The 23,784-nt window shown below is 53.0% G+C and overlaps 1 long non-coding RNA gene across 1 annotated transcript in view; it reads left to right on the forward strand.

The window, feature by feature from the left end:
• Positions 1–211: 211 nt before the first annotated feature.
• Positions 212–23,784, forward strand: part of LOC144942561 (uncharacterized) — a 34,955-nt gene continuing 11,382 nt past the window's right edge. Inside the window, exons 1-2 of the long non-coding RNA XR_013639396.1 lie at positions 212–297; positions 6,291–6,366. This is a non-coding gene — a long non-coding RNA (uncharacterized LOC144942561). The remainder of the gene's footprint in view (positions 298–6,290; positions 6,367–23,784) is intronic.

A 23,784-nucleotide genomic window follows, 5' to 3' on the forward strand; every position in this document is an offset into this window, starting at 1 on the left:
GTTTGCGTGGCGGCCTCGTGCACGGTGCTGATTGTTGCGGCCGTCTGCTGCGTGGGCGTCTGGGGGGGGGCCACGGGGCAGTGGGGGAGGGGCCCCGGGGGGGGGGACCTCGTGGCGGGACTCGAGGCCAGAGCCGCGCAGCTCGAACATCGGGTTCGACTCCTGGAGCAGCAGCAGCAGCAACAGCAGCTGCAGCTGCGGCGTCGGCGGGGGGGGCCCGTGGAGGTGGAGGCGTGGGGGGCCCGGGGCGAGGAGGAGAGGAGGGCGAGGAGCATCGTGGAGGCGGTGGAGGCGGCGGTGAGTGGCCGAGCGAGCGCTGTGCTCCACGTGCGGCGATGTGTGTGTACGCAAACCCATGGTAACCGGTTTTTTTCGCCCCATGCGGTTACCGGTAATGCGAAAAACGCACTACCCATCACCACCATCAACACGATCACCACCATCAACACGATCACCACCATCACCACCCATCACCACCATCACCACCCACCACCACCATCACCACCATCACCACCCACCAATCACCATCACCACCCACCAATCACCATCACCACCATCATCACCCATCACCACCCATCCCCACCATCACCACCATCACCACCCACCAATCACCATCACCACCCATCACCACCATCAGCACCATCACCACCCATCACCACCATCACCACCCATCATCACCAACCATCACCACCCATCACCACCATCACCACCATCACCACCATCACCAACCATCACCACCCATCACCACCATCACCACCCATCACCACCATCATCACCATCGCCACCATCGCCACCATCGCCACCATCGCCACCATCACCACCCATCGCCACCATCGCCACCATCACCACCATCACCACCACCAACCATCACCACCATCACCACCATCACCACCCATCACCACCATCACCACCCATCACCACCATCACCACCATCACCACCCATCACCACCATCACCACCCATCACCACCATCACTAACCATCACCACCATCACCACCCATCACCACCATCACCACCATCACCACCCATCGCCACCATCGCCACCATCGCCACCATCACCACCCATCACCACCATCACCACCATCACCACCAATCACCACCATCACCACCCATCGCCAACATCGCCACCCATCACCACCATCACCACCATCACCACCCATCGCCACCATCGCCACCATCGCCACCATCACCACCCATCATCACCATCACCACCCATCACCACCATCACCAACCATCGCCACCATCGCCACCATCACCAACCATCACCACCATCACCACCCATCGCCACCCATCGCCACCATCGCCACCATCGCCACCATCACCACCCATCACCACCATCACCAACCATCACCACCATCACCCATCACCACCCATCACCACCATCACCACCCATCGCCACCCATCGCCACCCATCGCCACCATCGCCACCATCGCCACCCATCACCACCATCACCAACCATCACCACCATCACCACCATCACCAACCATCATCACCATCATCACCATCACCACCATCATCACCATCACCACCATCACCACCATCACCAACCATCACCAACCATCGCCATCATCGCCATCATCGCCATCACCACCATCACCATCACCAACCATCACCATCACCACCATCACCACCATCACCATCATCACCATCATCACCATCACCACCATCACCACCATCACCAACCATCACCATCATCACCATCACCACCATCATCACCATCACCACCACCCACCACCACCACCACGCCCGGCCGCCTTTGTCTCTCCCCTGATGTTCCACACACGGCACCAGGCACTCATTTTGAGGCTGAGTCGACCTAGAGAGACGCCCACGGGCGGGTTCGCAGCGCAGCGACCTAACCGCTGCACCACCGCTCCCCCACCCCATCCCCACCCCTCTCTTCTAACGACCCCTCAACCTCAGCCCGTGCTGACGAGCGTTTGACCTCTCGTGACCCCAAGTGCCAATTAGCCTTAATCACAGCCAATCATCACCCCGCCCCCCCCGCCCCCCCCTAGCAACCCACTTAGTGGGAAATTAACGCCGCGTTGGCTTTAATGAGGACGGATGAGGTGGGGGGGGAAGTCAAGTGGTGGGGGGTGGGGTGGGGGATGGATGCTGAGGTCCCTCCCAGACGAGTTTAACACACGAGGTGTAGTAGTGGTATTAGTCGGACTTTCGCGACCAAAATCCATAATAAAGTGTTTTCTTGTTTGTTGTTGTGTTAGATCGCGTAAATATACAAACGCTATATTATTGGTTCTTTCGGGAAAGTCGCGTAAAAGGGAAATAATAAAATAATAAAACAATAAAATTCTCCACTATGGGAACCTCATTTGCCAGTAAAAATATGATAATTGGTTCTTTACCCTTCTATCTGGCAACAAAACTGACACCTTTTTACAAGGAGTCACGTTTGCATAGACCGCAATACCTGCAGTCATAATACAAACAAAAAAACACATAACTCTGATAATGTGCACTGTCCTTAAAGTTGATTGATCCACACCCGAGACAGCTTTTCTTAGAGCCTAGTCTCATATGGGTTGGACCAGATGACGCCAAAAGGCGCACAACTCAAAGACAATGCACCATCAGAGTATGAGAGCTCGGGGCAAGCATCTACACTATGGGAACCTCATTTGCCAGTAAAAATATGATAATTGGTTCTTTAACCTTCTATCTGGCAACAAAACTGACACCTTTTTACAAGGAGTCACGTTTGCATAGACCGCAATACCTGCAGTCATAATACAAACAAAAAAAAACACATAACTCTGATAATGTGCACTGTCCTTAAAGTTGATTGATCCACACCCGAGACAGCTTTTCTTAGAGCCTAGTCTCATATGGGTTGGACCAGATGACGCCAAAAGGCGCACAACTCAAAGACAATGCACCATCAGAGTATGAGAGCTCGGGGCAAGCATCTACACTATGGGAACCTCATTTGCCAGTAAAAATATGATAATTGGTTCTTTACCCTTCTATCTGGCAACAAAACTGACACCTTTTTACAAGGAGTCACGTTTGCATAGACCGCAATACCTGCAGTCATAATACAAACAAAAAAACACATAACTCTGATAATGTGCACTGTCCTTAAAGTTGATTGATCCACACCCGAGACAGCTTTTCTTAGAGCCTAGTCTCATATGGGTTGGACCAGATGACGCCAAAAGGCGCACAACTCAAAGACAATGCACCATCAGAGTATGAGAGCTCGGGGCAAGCATCTACACTATGGGAACCTCATTTGCCAGTAAAAATATGATAATTGGTTCTTTACCCTTCTATCTGGCAACAAAACTGACACCTTTTTACAAGGAGTCACGTTTGCATAGACCGCAATACCTGCAGTCATAATACAAACAAAAAAAACACATAACTCTGATAATGTGCACTGTCCTTAAAGTTGATTGATCCACACCCGAGACAGCTTTTCTTAGAGCCTAGTCTCATATGGGTTGGACCAGATGACGCCAAAAGGCGCACAACTCAAAGACAATGCACCATCAGAGTATGAGAGCTCGGGGCAAGCATCTACACTATGGGAACCTCATTTGCCAGTAAAAATATGATAATTGGTTCTTTACCCTTCTATCTGGCAACAAAACTGACACCTTTTTACAAGGAGTCACGTTTGCATAGACCGCAATACCTGCAGTCATAATACAAACAAAAAAAACACATAACTCTGATAATGTGCACTGTCCTTAAAGTTGATTGATCCACACCCGAGACAGCTTTTCTTAGAGCCTAGTCTCATATGGGTTGGACCAGATGACGCCAAAAGGCGCACAACTCAAAGACAATGCACCATCAGAGTATGAGAGCTCGGGGCAAGCATCTACACTATGGGAACCTCATTTGCCAGTAAAAATATGATAATTGGTTCTTTACCCTTCTATCTGGCAACAAAACTGACACCTTTTTACAAGGAGTCACGTTTGCATAGACCGCAATACCTGCAGTCATAATACAAACAAAAAAACACATAACTCTGATAATGTGCACTGTCCTTAAAGTTGATTGATCCACACCCGAGACAGCTTTTCTTAGAGCCTAGTCTCATATGGGTTGGACCAGATGACGCCAAAAGGCGCACAACTCAAAGACAATGCACCATCAGAGTATGAGAGCTCGGGGCAAGCATCTACACTATGGGAACCTCATTTGCCAGTAAAAATATGATAATTGGTTCTTTACCCTTCTATCTGGCAACAAAACTGACACCTTTTTACAAGGAGTCACGTTTGCATAGACCGCAATACCTGCAGTCATAATACAAACAAAAAAACACATAACTCTGATAATGTGCACTGTCCTTAAAGTTGATTGATCCACACCCGAGACAGCTTTTCTTAGAGCCTAGTCTCATATGGGTTGGACCAGATGACGCCAAAAGGCGCACAACTCAAAGACAATGCACCATCAGAGTATGAGAGCTCGGGGCAAGCATCTACACTATGGGAACCTCATTTGCCAGTAAAAATATGATAATTGGTTCTTTACCCTTCTATCTGGCAACAAAACTGACACCTTTTTACAAGGAGTCACGTTTGCATAGACCGCAATACCTGCAGTCATAATACAAACAAAAAAACACATAACTCTGATAATGTGCACTGTCCTTAAAGTTGATTGATCCACACCCGAGACAGCTTTTCTTAGAGCCTAGTCTCATATGGGTTGGACCAGATGACGCCAAAAGGCGCACAACTCAAAGACAATGCACCATCAGAGTATGAGAGCTCGGGGCAAGCATCTACACTATGGGAACCTCATTTGCCAGTAAAAATATGATAATTGGTTCTTTACCCTTCTATCTGGCAACAAAACTGACACCTTTTTACAAGGAGTCACGTTTGCATAGACCGCAATACCTGCAGTCATAATACAAACAAAAAAACACATAACTCTGATAATGTGCACTGTCCTTAAAGTTGATTGATCCACACCCGAGACAGCTTTTCTTAGAGCCTAGTCTCATATGGGTTGGACCAGATGACGCCAAAAGGCGCACAACTCAAAGACAATGCACCATCAGAGTATGAGAGCTCGGGGCAAGCATCTACACTATGGGAACCTCATTGAGGGAACCTCATTGAGGTTCCCATAGTGTAGATGCTTGCCCCGAGCTCTCATACTCTGATGGTGCATTGTCTTTGAGTTGTGCGCCTTTTGGCGTCATCTGGTCCAACCCATATGAGACTAGGCTCTAAGAAAAGCTGTCTCGGGTGTGGATCAATCAACTTTAAGGACAGTGCACATTATCAGAGTTATGTGTTTTTTTTTGTTTGTATTATGACTGCAGGTATTGCGGTCTATGCAAACGTGACTCCTTGTAAAAAGGTGTCAGTTTTGTTGCCAGATAGAAGGGTAAAGAACCAATTATAATAAAATTCTCGTTTCGATTGCTCGTGTTGCAGTCGAAACGTTGTGAGAATTTTATTGGTTTATATTTTATTATTTTATTATTTTCCTTTATTGGTTTTGTTTTATATTTGTATTAATTTATTATGTCCCTTCTACGCGATTTTACCGAAAGAACCAATAATACGAATTCATGCAGCCACGAAAGCTTTGAATCGAAACTTGTACAAATGCTGTCGTGAAACCCTCCACCACCCGACACAGCCGATTGGTTCAAGTTCGACGTTTCGCACGATGGCTGCAGTTCGACCCCCTGGACATCTGTGCAAAAAGAGCTTTATAGCTCATCGGATTCCTCCGGTATAAATAAAGATTCTGAATTAACAACAAAACAAACCAGTTGTGGTGCCGTGCCCTAGGTCGACTCGGCCTTAAAGGAGAACCTGGCAAAAGCGTGAGCACTCCGGGGAGACAAAGGCGGTCGGGCGTGGTGCTGACTCCACAACCACCACCATCACCACCACCATCACCACCACCATCACCACCACCATCACCATCACCACCACCATCACCACCACCATCATCACCACCACCACCATCACCACCAACATCACCACCACCATCACCACCACCATCACCACCACCATCACCATCACCACCACCATCACCACCACCACCACCATCACCACCAACATCACCACCACCATCATTACCAACATCACCACCACAACCATCACCACCACCATCACCCCCCCCCGCCCCATGTATTGCTCAGTATAAAACCCAACACGCTCGTCATTAACTGCACCGCGTGGCCTTAAACGTGGGGGAAACAAAAAGGCGACGTTTCAGGCAATGACCCTTCCAGAGTCCGGAGGGTGAAGGACTAAACACCCTTCCCCCCCCCCCCCCAGGTGACGTCACACCTGGCGGTGCGCGCGCGAGTGGCACGTGATGCCCCGGACCCCACGCCCTGTGTCTGTCCGCCAGGTGAGTGGAGTGTGAGCAGGTGAGTGTGAGCAGGTGAGTGTGAGCAGGTGAGTGTGAGCAGGTGAGTGTGAGCAGGTGAGTGTGAGTGTGAGCATGTGAGTGTGAGTGTGAGCAGGTGAGTGTGAGTGTGAGCAGGTGAATGTGAGCAGGTGAGTGTGAGCAGGTGAGTGTGAGCAGGTGAGTGTGAGCAGGTGAGTGTGAGCCCCGACAGTCTGCCAAGGCTATATGGGGGATCTTTGTCTTTGGAGGTGTGAGTTGTGAGCAAGTGAGGACTCGAATGACTGAGTGGGTGGGTGGTTGAGTGAATGAGTGAGTGAATGAGTGAGTGAATGAAAGAGTGAATGAAAGGGTGAATGAGTGAGTGATTGAGTGAGCGAATGAATGAGTGAATGAGTGAGTGAATTAGTTAGTTAATTAGTGAGTTAATGAGTCAGTGAATGAGTCGTTGATTGATTGAGTTAATGGGTGAGTGGGTGAGTGGTTGAGTGAATGAGTGGTTGAGTGGGTTAGTGAGTAGGTGAGTGCGATGAAAGGTGAGTGAATGATTGAGTAAGTGGGTGGGTGAGTGAGTGAGTAAATGAGTAGGTGAGGGGGTTGATTGGTTTGTGGGTCATTAGCGAGCGAGTGAGCAGGTGATTGTGTGAATGAGTGAGTGAGTGAATGATTGAGTGAGTGAATGAGTGAGTGATGAATGAGTGAGTGCGTGATTGTGTGAGTGAGTGAATGAGTGAGTGATGAATGAGTGAGTGAGTGATTGTGTGAGTGAGTGATTGTGTGAGTGAGTGAATGCGTGAGTGAGTTCAAGTTGATATTGTTGAGTCGAGTGTGAACGCAAGAGGCCAGGGGGCAGTCTCATTCGCAAGAGGCGTGAAACAAACACAACTGCATCATCACGTGATACATCGGAAATATTGCAACTGCACTGGTGCGTCACCGCAACCAGTTGCAACCAGCCGCAACCAGTTGCAACCAGTTGCGGCCAGTTAGGAGGAGTTTGTGCAATCAGTCGCGAGCAACTGAGTCTGTAATGCTCGGCCTGCTTTCTGAGCAATCAGTCGGGCAACCAGTTGCACGCAGTGGTTGAGCGCAACGATTGCGTGCAACTGTGCAACTGATTGCGCGCGACGACATTGGCCTTTAATCGGTGCTCGCGAACAGCTCCTGCCCCAACAGCCCATGCGGGATACACGTGGGGGGTGGGGGGTGGTGGGGGGTGGTGGGGGGGGCATCTCTGTATCTGTGTGCAACTGAATGTTTGTGTTTGTGTGGATGCCAAACACTGATGTGAGAGCGTGCACGTGTGTCTGTGTGTGTGTGTCTGTGTGTGTCTGTGTGTGTCTATGTGTGTGTGTCTGTGTGTGTGTGTCTGTGTGTCTGTGTGTGTGTCTATGTGTGTGTCCATGTGTGTGTCTGTGTGTGTCTATGTGTGTGTGTGTCTGTGCGTGCCTGTGTGTGTCATTGTTTGCACGCAAGGGTATGGCAAGTATGGCTATTGGAGTGTGTGTGTGTGCACGTGTGTGCGTCTGTGTGTGTGTGTGTGCACGTGTGTGTGCCCGCGTGGTGTTGTTGGTATGCCAAGCGTGTGGGGTATTGGTGCGTGTGTCTTTGTTTGTTGGCGATGGCGAACGGGCGGCTCAGTGGGTTGTACCGCTCACGAATATTTCAAGCGGTCCTGGGCCTCCCCTACGTTGACTCGGCCTCAAAATGAGTGCGGTGTGTTTAAAAAGATGTCAGCACTGGGGAGACAAAGGCGGACGGGCGTAGTGCTGACCACCCGCCCCCTCGTGTGCCGTGCCGGCCTTCATAGGTGCTGCTGCTGCTGCTGCCGAAAAGCATTTGACCCAACAGCCTGCCAAGGCTACATGGGGGATCTTTGTCTTTGGCTGTGTGAGTGTGAGCAAGTGAGGACTCAAGTGAATGAGTGAATGAGTGAGTGAGTGGATTCGTGAGTGAGTGAATGAGTGAGTGGATTAGTGAGTGAGTAAATGAGTGAATAAATGAGTGAGTGGATTAGTGAGTGAGTGAATGAGTGAATTAATGAGTGAGGGAATGAATGAGTGAATTAGTCAGTGGATTCGTGAGTGAGTGAATTAATAAGTGAATGAATGAGTGAATTAGTGAGTGGATTAGTGAGTGAGTGGATTAGTGAGTGAAGTAATGAGTGAGTGGATTAGTGAGTGAGTGGATTAGTGAGTGAGTGAATGAGTGAATGCATGAGTGAGTAGATTAGTGAGTAGATTAGTGAGTGGATGAGTGAGTGAACGAGTGAGTGGATTCGTGAGTGAATTAGTGAGTGGATGAGTGACTGAATGAGTGAGTGGATTCGTGAGTGAATTAGTAAGTGGATTAGTAGGTGAATGAGTGAATGAGTGAGTGGATTGGTGAGTGAATGGGTGAGTGAATGAGTGAGTGGATTAGTGAGTGAATGAGTGAATTAATGAGTTAGTGGATGGGTGAGTGAATGAGTGAGTATATTAGTGAATGGATTCGTGAGTGAATTCGTGAGTGAATTCGTGAGTGAATGAGTGAGTGAATGAATGAGTGAGTGGATTAGTGAGTGAATGAGTGAGTGAAGGAGTGAGTGAATGAGTTAGTGAATGAGTGAGTGAATGGGTGAGTGAATTCATTCATGAGTGAATGAGTGAGTGAATGAGCGAGTGGATTCGTGAGTGAATGAGTGAGTGAATTAGTAAGTGGATGAGTGAGTGAATTAGTGAGTGGATTAGTGAGTGAGTGAGTGAATCAGTGAGTGAGTAAATTAGTGAGTGGATGAGTGAGTGAATGAGTGAGTGAATGAGTGAGTGAATGAGTGAGTGAATGAGTGTATGAGTGAGTGAATTATTTCGTGAGTGAATGAGTGAGTTAATGAGTGAGTAAATTAGTGAATTAATTCGTGAGTTAATGAGTGAGTGAGTAGTTGAGTAGTTGAGTGGTTGAGTGAGTGAGCGGGTGAGTCTCTGTTGAAGGCTACACGGGGGGGGGGGGGGTTTGTGTATTTTGTGTGGCTCCGCGTACACGTGTCGGTGCTCTTAACACGCTTGGCGAAGTACGGTGCGAAAGAAGTTCACTCTACAAAGCACGTGCACACGTTCACGCGTTCTCCGCGTGCGTGAGAGATTTGTTTACAATGTGTGTGTGTGAGAGACGCCAGAGAGAGAGAGACAATAGGGAGAGCATCAGAGAGAGATGAACTTGTGAGAGGCAGGGAGAGAGGAGAGATGGGGGGGGGGGCAGAGAGAGAAAGGCGAGAGATAATGGATGGAGAGTGACGGCGGTGGTGGTGGGGGGGAGAGACAGAGAGAGTTCTACAGCAGGTGTTAGTCTTATCACGTGTAGCTCTCTCTCCACTCTCTCTCTGCATTCTCCCCCCCCTCTCTCTCTTCTCTCTCCTTCATCTCCTACCCTCTGCCCCCCCACCTCTCTCTCTATACCGCCCCCCGCCACCACCACCGCTCTCTCTCCCCTGGGTGTGGGAGAGAGAGAGGCAGAGGAATGAGAGAGATGCACTAATTTGGGAAGATTGCTCCGTGTGCAGACAGTGACCTCCCTCACCGCTCGCCACGCCACTCACCACGCTACTCACCACGCTACTCACCACGCTACTCACCACGCCACTCACCACTCTACTCACTACACCACTCACCATGCTACTCACCACGCTACTCACCACACCACTCACCACGCTACTCACCACGCTACTCACCACGCCACTCACCACTCTACTCACCACGCCACTCACCACGCTACTCACCACGCTACTCACCACGCCACTCACCACACCACTCACCACGCTACTCACCACGCTACTCACCACACGACTCACCACGCTACTCACCACATTACTCACCACACTATTCACCACTCTACTCACCACCCCACTCACCACGCTACTCACCACGCTACTCACCACGCTACTCACCACGCTACTCACCACGCTACTCACCACGCCACTCACCACGCCACTCACCACGCCACTCACCACGCTACTCACCACGCCACTCACCACGCTACTCACCACACCACTCACCACGCTACTCACCACACCACTCACCACACCACTCACCACACCACTCACCACACGACTCACCACGCTACTCACCACATTACTCACCACACTATTCACCACATCACTCACCACACTACTCACCACGCTACTCACCACGCCACTCACCACGCCACTCACCACGCCACTCACCACGCTACTCACCACTCTACTCACCACGCTACTCACCACACCACTCACCACACCACTCACCACGCCACTCACCACGCTACTCACCACTCTACTCACCACGCTACTCACCACGCTACTCACCACTCTACTCACCACTCTACTCACCACATCACTCACCACGCTACTCACCACACTACTCACCACTCTACTCACCACGCTACTCACCACGCTACTCACCACTCTACTCACCACGCTACTCACCACGCTACTCACCACTCTACTCACCACGCTACTCACCACGGTACTCACCACGCCACTCACCACGCCACTCACCACGCCACTCACCACGCCACTCACCACGCTACTCACCACGCCACTCACCACGCTACTCACCACACCACTCACCACGCCACTCACCACACCACCCACCACACTACTCTCCACACCACTCACCACACAACTCACCACGCCACTCACCACGCAACTCACCACGTCACTCACCACGCTACTCACCACACCACTCACCACGCCACTCACCACGCCACTCACCACTCACCACTCCACTCACCACTCACCACACCACTCACCACACCACTCACCACCACACTCACCACACCACTCACCACACCACTCACCACACCACTGACCACACCACTCACCACACCACTCACCACTATACTCACCACTCCACTCACCACTCACCACGCCACTCACCACCACACTCACCACACCACTCACCACACCACTCACCACGCTACTCACCACACGACTCACCACGCTACTCACCACACCACTCACCACGCTACTCACCACACCACTCACCACACCACTCACCACACCACTCACCACACGACTCACCACGCTACTCACCACATTACTCACCACACTATTCACCACATCACTCACCACTCTACTCACCACGCCACTCACCACGCCACTCACCACGCCACTCACCACGCTACTCACCACTCTACTCACCACTCTACTCACCACGCTACTCACCAGAGGTGGGACAAAGTCATTGTTATGCAAGTCCAAGTCGAGTCGCAAGTCATCAAATTCATGACTCGAGTCTGACTCGAGTCCAAGTCACATGACTCGAGTCCACATCTCATAGGTGGGACAAAGTCATTGTTATGCAAGTCCAAGTCGAGTCGCAAGTCATCAAATTCATGACTCGAGTCTGACTCGAGTCCAAGTCACATGACTCGAGTCCACACCTCTGCTACTCACCACACCACTCACCACACCACTCACCACGCCACTCACCACGCTACTCACCACTCTACTCACCACGCTACTCACCACGCTACTCACCACTCTACTCACCACTCTACTCACCACATCACTCACCACGCTACTCACCACACTACTCACCACTCTACTCACCACGCTACTCACCACGCTACTCACCACTCTACTCACCACGCTACTCACCACTCTACTCACCACGCTACTCACCACGCCACTCACCACGCCACTCACCACGCCACTCACCACGTTACTCACCACGCTACTCACCACGCCACTCACCACTCACCACTCCACTCACCACTCACCACACCACTCACCACACCACTCACCACCACACTCACCACACCACTCACCACACCACTCACCACACCACTGACCACACCACTCACCACACCACTCACCACTATACTCACCACTCCACTCACCACTCACCACGCCACTCACCACCACACTCACCACACCACTCACCACACCACTCACCACGCTACTCACCACACGACTCACCACGCTACTCACCACATTACTCACCACACTATTCACCACTCTACTCACCACACCACTCACCACGCTACTCACCACGCTACTCACCACGCTACTCACCACGCTACTCACCACGCCACTCACCACTCTACTCACCACACCACTCACCACGTTACTCACCACGCTACTCACCACGCTACTCACCACGCTACTCACCACGCCACTCACCATTCTACTCACCACGCCACTCACCACGCCACTCACCACTCTACTCACCACGCCACTCACCACGCTACTCACCACGCCACTCACCACGCTACTCACCACGCTACTCACCACGCTACTCACCACACTACTCACCACGCTACTCACCACGGTACTCACCACGCCACTCACCACGCTACTCACCACACCACTCACCACGCTACTCACCACACCACTCACCACACCACTCACCACACCACTCACCACACCACTCACCACACGACTCACCACGCTACTCACCACATTACTCACCACACTATTCACCACACCACTCACCACTCTACTCACCACGCCACTCACCACGCCACTCACCACACCACTCACCACGCCACTCACCACGCTACTCACCACTCTACTCACCACGCTACTCACCACGCTACTCACCACTCTACTCACCACTCTACTCACCACACCACTCACCACGCTACTCACCACACTACTCACCACTCTACTCACCACGCTACTCACCACTCTACTCACCACGCTACTCACCACGCTACTCACCACTCTACTCACCACGCTACTCACCACGCTACTCACCACGCCACTCACCACGCCACTCACCACGCCACTCACCACGCCACTCACCACGCCACTCACCACGTTACTCACCACGCTACTCACCACGCCACTCACCACGCTACTCACCACACCACTCACCACGCCACTCACCACACCACCCACCACACTACTCTCCACACCACTCACCACACAACTCACCACGCAACTCACCACGCAACTCACCACGTCACTCACCACGCTACTCACCACGCCACTCACCACGCCACTCACCACGCCACTCACCACTCACCACTCCACTCACCACTCACCACACCACTCACCACACCACTCACCACCACACTCACCACACCACTCACCACACCACTCACCACACCACTGACCACACCACTCACCACACCACTCACCACTATACTCACCACTCCACTCACCACTCACCACGCCACTCACCACCACACTCACCACACCACTCACCACACCACTCACCACTCCACTCACCACACCACTCACCACACCACTCACCACGTTACTAACCACTCACCACACCAATCACCACGCTACTCACCACACCACTCACCACACCACTCACCACACCACTCACCACGCTACTCACCACACCACTCACCACACCACTCACCACTCCACTCACCACACCACTCACCACACCACTCACCACGTTACTAACCACTCACCACTCCACTCACCACACCACTCACCACACCACTCACCACACCACTCACCACTCACCACACCACTCACCACACCACTCACCACTCTACTCACCACTCACCACACGACTCACCACTCTACTCACCACACCACTCACCACACCACTCACCACTCTACTCACCACACCACTCACCACTCCACTCACCACTCCACTCACCACACCACTCACCACACCACTCACCACGTTACTAACCACTCACCACACCACTCACCACTCCACTCACCACACCACTCACCACACCACTCACCACACCACTCACCACTCACCACACCACTCACCACACCACTCACCACTCTACTCACCACCCACCACACTACTCTCCACACCACTCACCACACAACTCACCACGCAACTCACCACGCAACTCACCACGTCACTCACCACGCTACTCACCACGCCACTCACCACGCCACTCACCACGCCACTCACCACTCACCACTCCACTCACCACTCACCACACCACTCACCACACCACTCACCACCACACTCACCACACCACTCACCACACCACTCACCACACCACTGACCACACCACTCACCACACCACTCACCACTATACTCACCACTCCACTCACCACTCACCACGCCACTCACCACCACACTCACCACACCACTCACCACACCACTCACCACTCCACTCACCACACCACTCACCACACCACTCACCACGTTACTAACCACTCACCACACCAATCACCACGCTACTCACCACACCACTCACCACACCACTCACCACACCACTCACCACGCTACTCACCACACCACTCACCACACCACTCACCACTCCACTCACCACACCACTCACCACACCACTCACCACGTTACTAACCACTCACCACTCCACTCACCACACCACTCACCACACCACTCACCACACCACTCACCACTCACCACACCACTCACCACTCACCACACCACTCACCACACCACTCACCACTCTACTCACCACTCACCACACGACTCACCACTCTACTCACCACACCACTCACCACACCACTCACCACTCTACTCACCACACCACTCACCACTCCACTCACCACTCCACTCACCACACCACTCACCACACCACTCACCACGTTACTAACCACTCACCACACCACTCACCACTCCACTCACCACACCACTCACCACACCACTCACCACTCACCACACCACTCACCACACCACTCACCACTCTACTCACCACTCACCACACGACTCACCACTCTACTCACCACTCACCACGCCACTCACCACATCACTCACCACCACACTCACCACACCACTCACCACCCCACTCACCACTCTACTCACCACACCACTCACCACACCACTCACCACTCTACTCACCACACCACTCACCACTCCACTCACCACACCACTCACCACTCTACTCACCACACCACTCACCACTCCACTCACCACACCACTCACCACGCTACTTACCACTGACCACTCAACACCCTCACCACACCCCGTGCTCACCATACTCACCACACACTACAAACAACTCCCAACTCACCACCACACTCACCCATCACTCACCACTCCTTATAACTCAAACAAAGTTCCCCCGTGTAGCCTTAAACGACTGCTGGGGCAAGTGCAGTTAGCGAGCAGCACCTATGAAGGCCGGCACGGCACACGAGGGGGTGGGTGGCGAATTCCACGCCCGGCCGCCTTTGTCTTTCCCGTGCTGATGTGTTGCACACACACAGCTGGTTCTCACGTGGTTAAGGCTGAGTCGACCTAGGGGCGAGGGGCAGCACTGGTTGAGATATTTATGAATGCGATGTTGTGAGCGGGAAATCGAACCCTGGAATTCGTAGCGCAGTGCGCTAACCACTCTGCCACCGCTCCTACCTCCCCCTCGCCCCCCCCCTCTCCCGCCCCTCGCTGTCCCTGACTGAGCCGCTTTATTCCTCGAGAGAGACAGCGTCGTGTCTCGCCTCTATCCCCGTCACCAGGGCAACTGGGGACACGGGGGGGGGGGTCAGTGACCCCCCCCTCCCCCCCCACAATCATCGACGTCCCGGTTTGACCCCCGAAAGCGTTGGAGACAGACGGGGGGGGGGGGGGCAGGGCTGGTGGTGCGGGTGGTGGTGATGGTGGTGAGTGTGGTAGTGGTGATGATGGTGGTGGTGAATGTAGTGATGATGGTGATGTTGAAGATGGTGGGGGTGATGATGGTGGTGGTGATGTTGAAGATGGTGGTGGTGATAGTGGTGGTGATGGTGGTGGTGATGTTGAAGATGGTGGTGGTGATAGTGGTGGTGGTGATGATGGTGGTGGTGATGTTGAAGATCGTGATGATGATGGTGGTGAGTGTGGTGGTGATGTTGAAGATGGTGGTGGTGGTGATGATGGTGGTGGTGATGTTGAAGATGGTAGTGGTGATGATGGTGGTAATGGTGGTGGTGATGATGGTGGTGGTGAGTGTGGTGGTGGTGGTGAGTGTGGTAGTGGTGATGATAAAGATGATGGGGGTGGTGATGCGGATGATGGTGGTGAGTGTGGTAGTGGTGATGTTGAAGATGGTGGGGGTGGTGATGATGGTGGTGATTGTGGTGGTGATATTGAAGATGGTGGTGGTGGTGGTGGTGATGCTGGTGGTGGTGATGATGGTAGTGGTGATGTTGAAGATGGTAGTGGTGATGATGGTGGTGATGGTGGTGGTGATAATGGTGGTGAGTGTGGTGGTGATGATGGTGGTGTTGAGTGTGGTGATGATGGTGGTGGTGAGTGTGGTGGTGATGATGGTGGTGAGTGTGGTGGTGATGGTGATGTTGAAGATGGTAGTAGTGGTGATGATAGTTAGTGTGGTAGTGGTGATGTTGAAGATGGTAGTGGTGATGATGGTGGTGATGGTGGTGAGTGTGGTGGTGATATGGTGGTGGTGAGTGTGGTGATGATGGTGGTGAGTGTGGTGGTGATGGTGGTGGTGAGTGTGGTGATGATGGTGATGTTGAAGATGGTAGTAGTGGTGATGATGATAGTGAGTGTGGTAGTGGTGATGTTGAAGATGGTGGTGGTGATGGTGGTGAGTGTGGTGGTGGTGGTGATGTTGAAGATGGTGGTAGTGAACGTGGTGGTGGTGAGTGTAGTGGTGATGGTGGTGGTGAGTGTGGTGGTGATTATGATGGTGGTGAGTATAGTGGTGATGATGGTGGTGATGGTGGTGGTGATGGTGGTGGTGAGTGTAGTGGTGATGGTGGTGGTGAGTGTAGTGGTGATGATGATAGTGAGTGTGGTGAGTGTGGTGAGTGTAGTGGTGATGATGGTGGTGATGATGATGGTGAGCGTGGTGAGTGTAGTGGTGATGATGATGGTGATTGTGGTGAGTGTGGTGAGTGTAGTGGTGATGATGGTGGGGATGATGGTGATGATGGTGATGATGGTGGTGAGTGTGGTGAGTGTGGTGGTGGTAGTGGTGATGATGGTGATGATGGTGGTGAGTGTGGTGAGTGTGGTGGTGGTGAGTGTAGTGGTGATGATGGTGGGGATGATGGTGACGATGGTGGTGAGTGTGGTGAGTGTGGTGGTGGTGAGTGTAGTGGTGGTGGTGCTAGTGAGTGTGGTGAGTGTAGTGGTGATTGTGGTGGTGAGTGTGGTGGTGATGATGATGGTGGTGATGGTGATGGTGGTGGTGAGTGTGGTGAGTGTAGTGGTGAGTGTAGTGGTGATGATGATAGTGAGTGTGGTGAGTGAGGTGAGTGTAGTGGTGAGTGTGGTGATGATGGTGATGATGATGATGGTGGTGTTGATGATGATGATGGTGGTGGTGGTGGTGGTGATGATGATGATGGTGGTGGTGGTGATGATGATGATGATGGTGGTGGTGATGATGATGATGGTGGTGGTGATGATGGTGGTGGTGGTCATGATGATGGTGATGATGGTGACGATGGTAGTTAGCGTGGTGAGTGTAGTGGTGACGCTCTGTGCTACGACCCGATTGCAATTTCCGCTCACGACCACCAACACCCGCGACGAATATTTGAACTGCTCCTGGGCCTCCCCTAGGTCGACTCAGCCTCAATGAATATCTGATGCGGTGTGTAACAATATAAGCACTGGGGAGACAAAGGCGGCCGTGCGTGGTGCTGACCACCCTCCCCCTCGTGTGCCGTGGCGGCCTTCATAGGTGCTACTCGCTAACAGCACTTGCCCCGACAGTCTGTTAAGGCTTTACGGGGGATCTTTGTATTTTGTTAGTGGTGGGAGAGGGGGGTGGGGGGGGGAAGTGAACACGACACGGGGACGTGGAAGCGGAGATGCGGGGCAAGGAGAGGCGGGGAGATGCAAGAGGAGGAGGAGGAAGAGGAAGAGGGTTGATGGGGAGGAGGGGGCCAAGGGGAGACAGCAGAGATGGGGAGAGGGGAGAGGGAGAACGGAGAGGGGAGACGGAAGCGGAGAGGAGAGAGGGGAGGGAGAGGCAGGAAGAGGGGAATAGGAGAGAGAGGGGGGGTATCCCATGCATCAGTGCCCATGCCCTCCGCGGTTGGGCACTGTGGGTCAGCGTCGGTGGGTGGGTGAGTGAGAGAGTGTGTGGGAGAGTGGGTGGGTGGGTGAGTGAGGTGGGTGGGTGAGTGGGTGGGTGGGTGAGTGAGAGAGTGTGTGGGTGAGTGGGTGGGTGGGTGAGTGTGTGGGAGAGTGGGTGGGTGGGTGAGTGAGGTGGGTGGGTGAGTGGGTGGGTGGGTGAGTGAGAGAGTGTGTGGGAGAGTGGGTGGGTGAGTGAGGTGGGTGGGTGAGTGGGTGGGTGAGTGAGTGAGAGTGTGTGTGAGAGTGGGTGGGTGGGTGGGTGAGTGAGTGGGTGGGTAAGTGAGGTGGGTGAATGGCTGAGTGAGTGGCTGAGTGAGTGGCTGAGTGAGTGGTTGAGTGAGTGGGTTGATGGGTGAGTGAGTGGGTTGATGGGTGAGTGAGTGAGTGGCTGAGTGAGTGAGTGGCTGAGTGAGTGATTGGGTGGGTTGATGGGTGAGTGAGTGGGTTGAAGGTTGAGTGGCTGAGTGAGTGAGTGATTGAGTGAGTGGCTGAGTGAGTGAGTGGTTGAGTGAGTGGTTGAGTGAGTGGTTGAGTGAGTGGCTAAGTGAGTGAGTGATTGGGTGGGTTGATGGGTGAGTGAGTGGCTGAGTGAGTGGGTTGAAGGGTGAGTGAGTGGCTGAGTGAGTGAGTGGGTTCAAGGGTGAGTGAGTGGGTTGAAGGGTGAGTGAGTGGCTGAGTGAGTGGTTGAGTGGTTGATTGAGTGGTTTGAAGGGTGAGTGAGTGGCTGAATGAGTGGTTGGATGGGTGGATGAGCGAGTGGATGGCTGATTGGTTGCGTGAATGTGTGGTGAACGTCATCGTATCTCGCGAACAGCACTTGCCCCGACAGTGAGTCAAGTCTAAATGAGGATCTTTGTCTTACGGAGATGAAGAGAAGAAAGTTGAGAGATTGAGAGAGAGGGGGGGGGGTGAATTAGAGCTGCGGGGAGGATGCGGAAGGGGGGGGTCGCGGTGTGAACTTGACTCGAGGTGGGGGGTAGGGGGGTGCTGAGGACGAGAAACGTAGCAGACGGGGAGAGAGGGGCACGGTGATAGAGACACGGGGAGATAAACATGGCGAGTGGGGACACGGGGGAGGGGGGGGGGACACGGTGGGGGAGGGGGCACGGGGGGAGGGGGGACACGGCGGGAGGGGGGACACGGGGGGAGGGGGGACACGGGGGGAGGAGGCACGGGGGGGGGGGGGCACGGGGGGGGGCACGGGGGCGGGGCACGGGGGGAGGGGGGACACGGGGGGAGGGGGGACACGGGGGGAGGGGGGACACGGGGGGAGGGTGCGCGGTGTCTTTAGGGGTAAATGGGGGAGGGGGGCTCCGTTGGGGGGTGGGGGAGGGGGGTCTCTTTAAGCTCACTCAGAGTCCCCGTTCGACCCCTAATCCTGGGATCGGGTGACAGAATGGCTCACGAGGGGGTAGGCGGCGGGGAGAGGTCCGGGGGGATGGGGGGGGGAGACAATGATCCGACACTAGAGTCGGACGTGCAAAGACCCCGATCAGATACACAGACATTGATACACACTGATACACACTGATACACACACAGACAACACACACTCATACAGACTGATAGACTGAGACACACACACAGATACACACACACTCATACAGACTGATACAGACTGAGACACACACACTGATACACACACACAGATACACACACTCATACAGACTGAGACACACACACACAGATACACACACACAGACACACACACACTCATACAAACTGAGACACACACACAGATACACACACTCATACAGAATGAGACACACACACAGACACACACACACAGATACACACACACTCATACAGACTGAGACACACACACACACAGATACACACACACTCATACAGACTGAGACACACACACACAGATACACACGCACAGATACACACACACTCATACAGACTGAGACACACACACAGATACACACACACAGAGATAAACACACACTGACCCACACTCATACACACTGACACACACTGACACACACTCATACACACACTCATACACACACTCATACACACTCATACACACTCATACACACTGACACACACTCATACACACTCATACACTCTCATACACACTGACACACACTGACACACACTGACACACACTCATACACACTCATACACACATACACACTGATACACACTGATACACACTCATACACACTGACACACACTGACAATAACAACAACCGCCATTCGCCACTAAGTGGGGGTGACGTCACCACGACGCTTGTGCCAGGCCATGTGCACCTTGAGGCCACGTGTTAGTGTCGAACGCCCGCTGGCAGGAGGTCACGGGGCAGACCCAGGTGCCACGGGTCGACAGACCGAGATGACCGAGATGACTGGCTGATGCACCACCTGTGCCCCCTACTGTACCAACTTGCTGTGCTTTATCCACCCGGCGCTCCACTCGTTGTTGTGAGCGTCGCTCCTCCGCCTTCCGTTGTTATTGGAGGGCGACTGCCTCCAACTGCTCCTCCACAGAGGCCGATCTTGACACCGCTGGTACCAGTCATCGGAAAATCCACTCAGCTCCACGTCCTCCTGTACCACATCACTCCATCTCTTCTCTAGCCCGTAACGCGCCTGTTTAGCCCCCTCGATCCGGCCGAACAAAAGCTGTTTAGGCATGCGGTGGCTGGGCATGCGGGCTACATGACCCAGCCAACGCAGACTTGCCTGCCGGATTTGTGAGCTCCTCACACAATCCAGCCTGGTTAAACCCAGGATGGATCGGAGGCAGGCCAGCCTAAATGTTTCTAACCGGCGAAGATGCTCCATTAGGGGGGTTCACGTTTTGCAAACGTAGAGAAGGGAGGGAATGACTGTGGCCGAGAAGACCTGAAGCTTCGTGCAGAGCGACAGACCAGGTAGCTTCCACACAGCGTTATGCAACCGATGAAAAGATATAGCCGCTCGACTGATTCGGAGTGAGACCTCTGCTGTTAAACCGGAGCCGGTCATGAGCACACTGCCCAGGTATGGGAAACTCTCCACTCTCTCCACAACTGCCGCATTACCGATTAGTAGTTGTGGGGGTGGAGTGTCCGATGGTACAAAATACCCAGGCAGGTGCTTAGTTTTGGTGGGGCTGATGGTAAGGCCCCACCTCTTAGTGGCACGCTCCAGTTTCAGCAGCAGCGTCTCCAACTCCTCTTCTGAATGAGCAGCTATTACCAAATCATCGGCATACATAACGTGGTTGACCAATAGGGAGCCATCCCTTGATCACACCCAGGCATCGATGAGCCTCCCATTATATCTGTACCAAATGGAAATTTCCCCGGTACAGCTATTGAAGGCTTCACGAACTACGTGGTCAAAATAGATGTTAAATAAAGTGGGAGGCAGAGGGAATCACTGTCGCACCCCAATATGTACAGGGAATGACTCTGACTCCCGGCCACGTAGTTTTACCCGGGCTCGCTCACCATCATGAAGGTCCTTAATGATCGTGAGCAGCGGGTCAGGGACTCCGAAATCATGAAGAACACCCCAGAGCCCAGGCCTACTGATGGTATCATAGTCCTTGACCAGGTCAATAAAGCAGAGATGTAGGTCTTGTTGGAATTCCATAAATCTCTGCTGTAGCAGACGGATAGAAAATATGGCATTTGTGCAGGACCGCCCTTTCCTGAAACCGCATTGGGGCTCCGCAAGCCTCTCCTCAGCGTGCCTAGCAAGGCGATGTTGAATAATCCTTACCAGGACCTTTCCCGGCACACTGAGGAGTGAGATGCCCCTGTAGTTGTTACAGTCTGTGTGGTCTTAAAGAGGGGGACCACCAGGGCATCCTTCCAATCCTGCGCAACCCGTCCAGTGGTCCAGACTGTTGTTATGATATCATGTAAGGCAGTCTGCGCACAAACGCCACCTTCCCTCAGCATTTCGCTTGGGAGATCATCTCTGCCCGGTGCCTTTCCTGGTCTCAGACTCTGGATCGCCTTCAGTACTTCCTCAACAGATGGCACCTCATCCTGATACACACACGTAGACATACCGACACTGATACACACACACACATATATACATATCGACACATGCCAATACGCACACACACGTAGATATACCAAAACATCCCGATATCACACAGACATTCCGACACATACCGATATACACACACACATATATACAGACTGACACATGCCAATACGCACACACACGTAGATATACCAAAACATCCCGATATCACACAGACATTCCGACACATACCGATATACACACACACACATATATACAGACTGACACATGCTGATACACACACACGTAGACATACAGACACATACTGATACATACACAGAGACAGACACGTACTGATATACCAATACCAACCAATACCCGCTAAGTGACAGTGGCGTTACCACGGCGCCTCTGCCAGGCTAGGTGCACTTTGAGGCCACGTGAAGTGTTGAACCTTCGCTGACGGGAGACCTCAGGACCGGTAGATGCACCAGCTGCTGTACGCCCCACTGTGCCAACTTGCTGCACTTTATGTGCCCGGCTCGTTGTTGTGAGCGTCGCTCCTCCGCCCTCCGTTGTTGCTGGAGGGCGACTGCCTCCAACTGCCCAGTAGCAGCGTCCTTCACGAGCCTCCTCCACAGAGGCCGATCTTGACACCGCTGGTACCAATCATCGGCAAGTCCACTCAGCTCCACGTCCTCCTGTACCACATCACTCCATCTCTTCTCTAGCCCGTGTCGCGCCCGTTTAGCCCCCTCGATCCGGCCGAACAAAAGCTGTTTAGGCATGCGGTGGCTGGACATGCGGGCTACTTGACCCAGCCAACGCAGCATTGCCTGCTGGAGGAGCTCACCGATGGGACTGTGTCCAGATCTTTCGATGATTCGTGGGCTCCTCACATAATCCAGCCTAGTTAAACCCAGGATGGATCGTAGGCAGGCCAGCCTGAATTTCTCCAACCGGCGCAGATGTTCCATTAGAGGGGTCCACGTTTCACAAGCTTAGAGAAGGGAGGGCATGACCGTGGCCGAGAAGACCCGAAGCTTCGTGGAATATCGATGTACATCCACAGACCCACAGACATACAGACACATTGATATACAAAGACAAATATCCCCCATATAGCCTTAACAGACTGTAGGGGCAAGTGATGTTAGCGAGCACCTATGAAGGCCGGAACGGTACACGAGGGGGTGGGTGACTAGCACCACGCCCGACCGCCTTTGTCTCCCCAGTGGCGATGTTTACACACCGCACCAGGTACTCATTTGAGGCTGAATCGAGACCCACGACCGGTTCAGATAATCGTCGCTGGTGTTGTCCCTGGGCGGGAATTGAACCCGGGTCGCCAGGTTTCTAGCGCAGCGCGCTAACCACTACACCGCCGCTCCCCCCCCCCCACACACACACGGACACGGACACACACATAGATAAAGATCCCCCATATAGCCTTAACAGACTGTAGGGGCAAGTGCTGTTAGCGAGCACCTATGAAGGCCGCAAC

This window comes from Lampetra fluviatilis, chromosome 27, assembly GCF_964198595.1.
Source record: "Lampetra fluviatilis chromosome 27, kcLamFluv1.1, whole genome shotgun sequence".
Taxonomy (NCBI): domain Eukaryota; kingdom Metazoa; phylum Chordata; class Hyperoartia; order Petromyzontiformes; family Petromyzontidae; genus Lampetra; species Lampetra fluviatilis.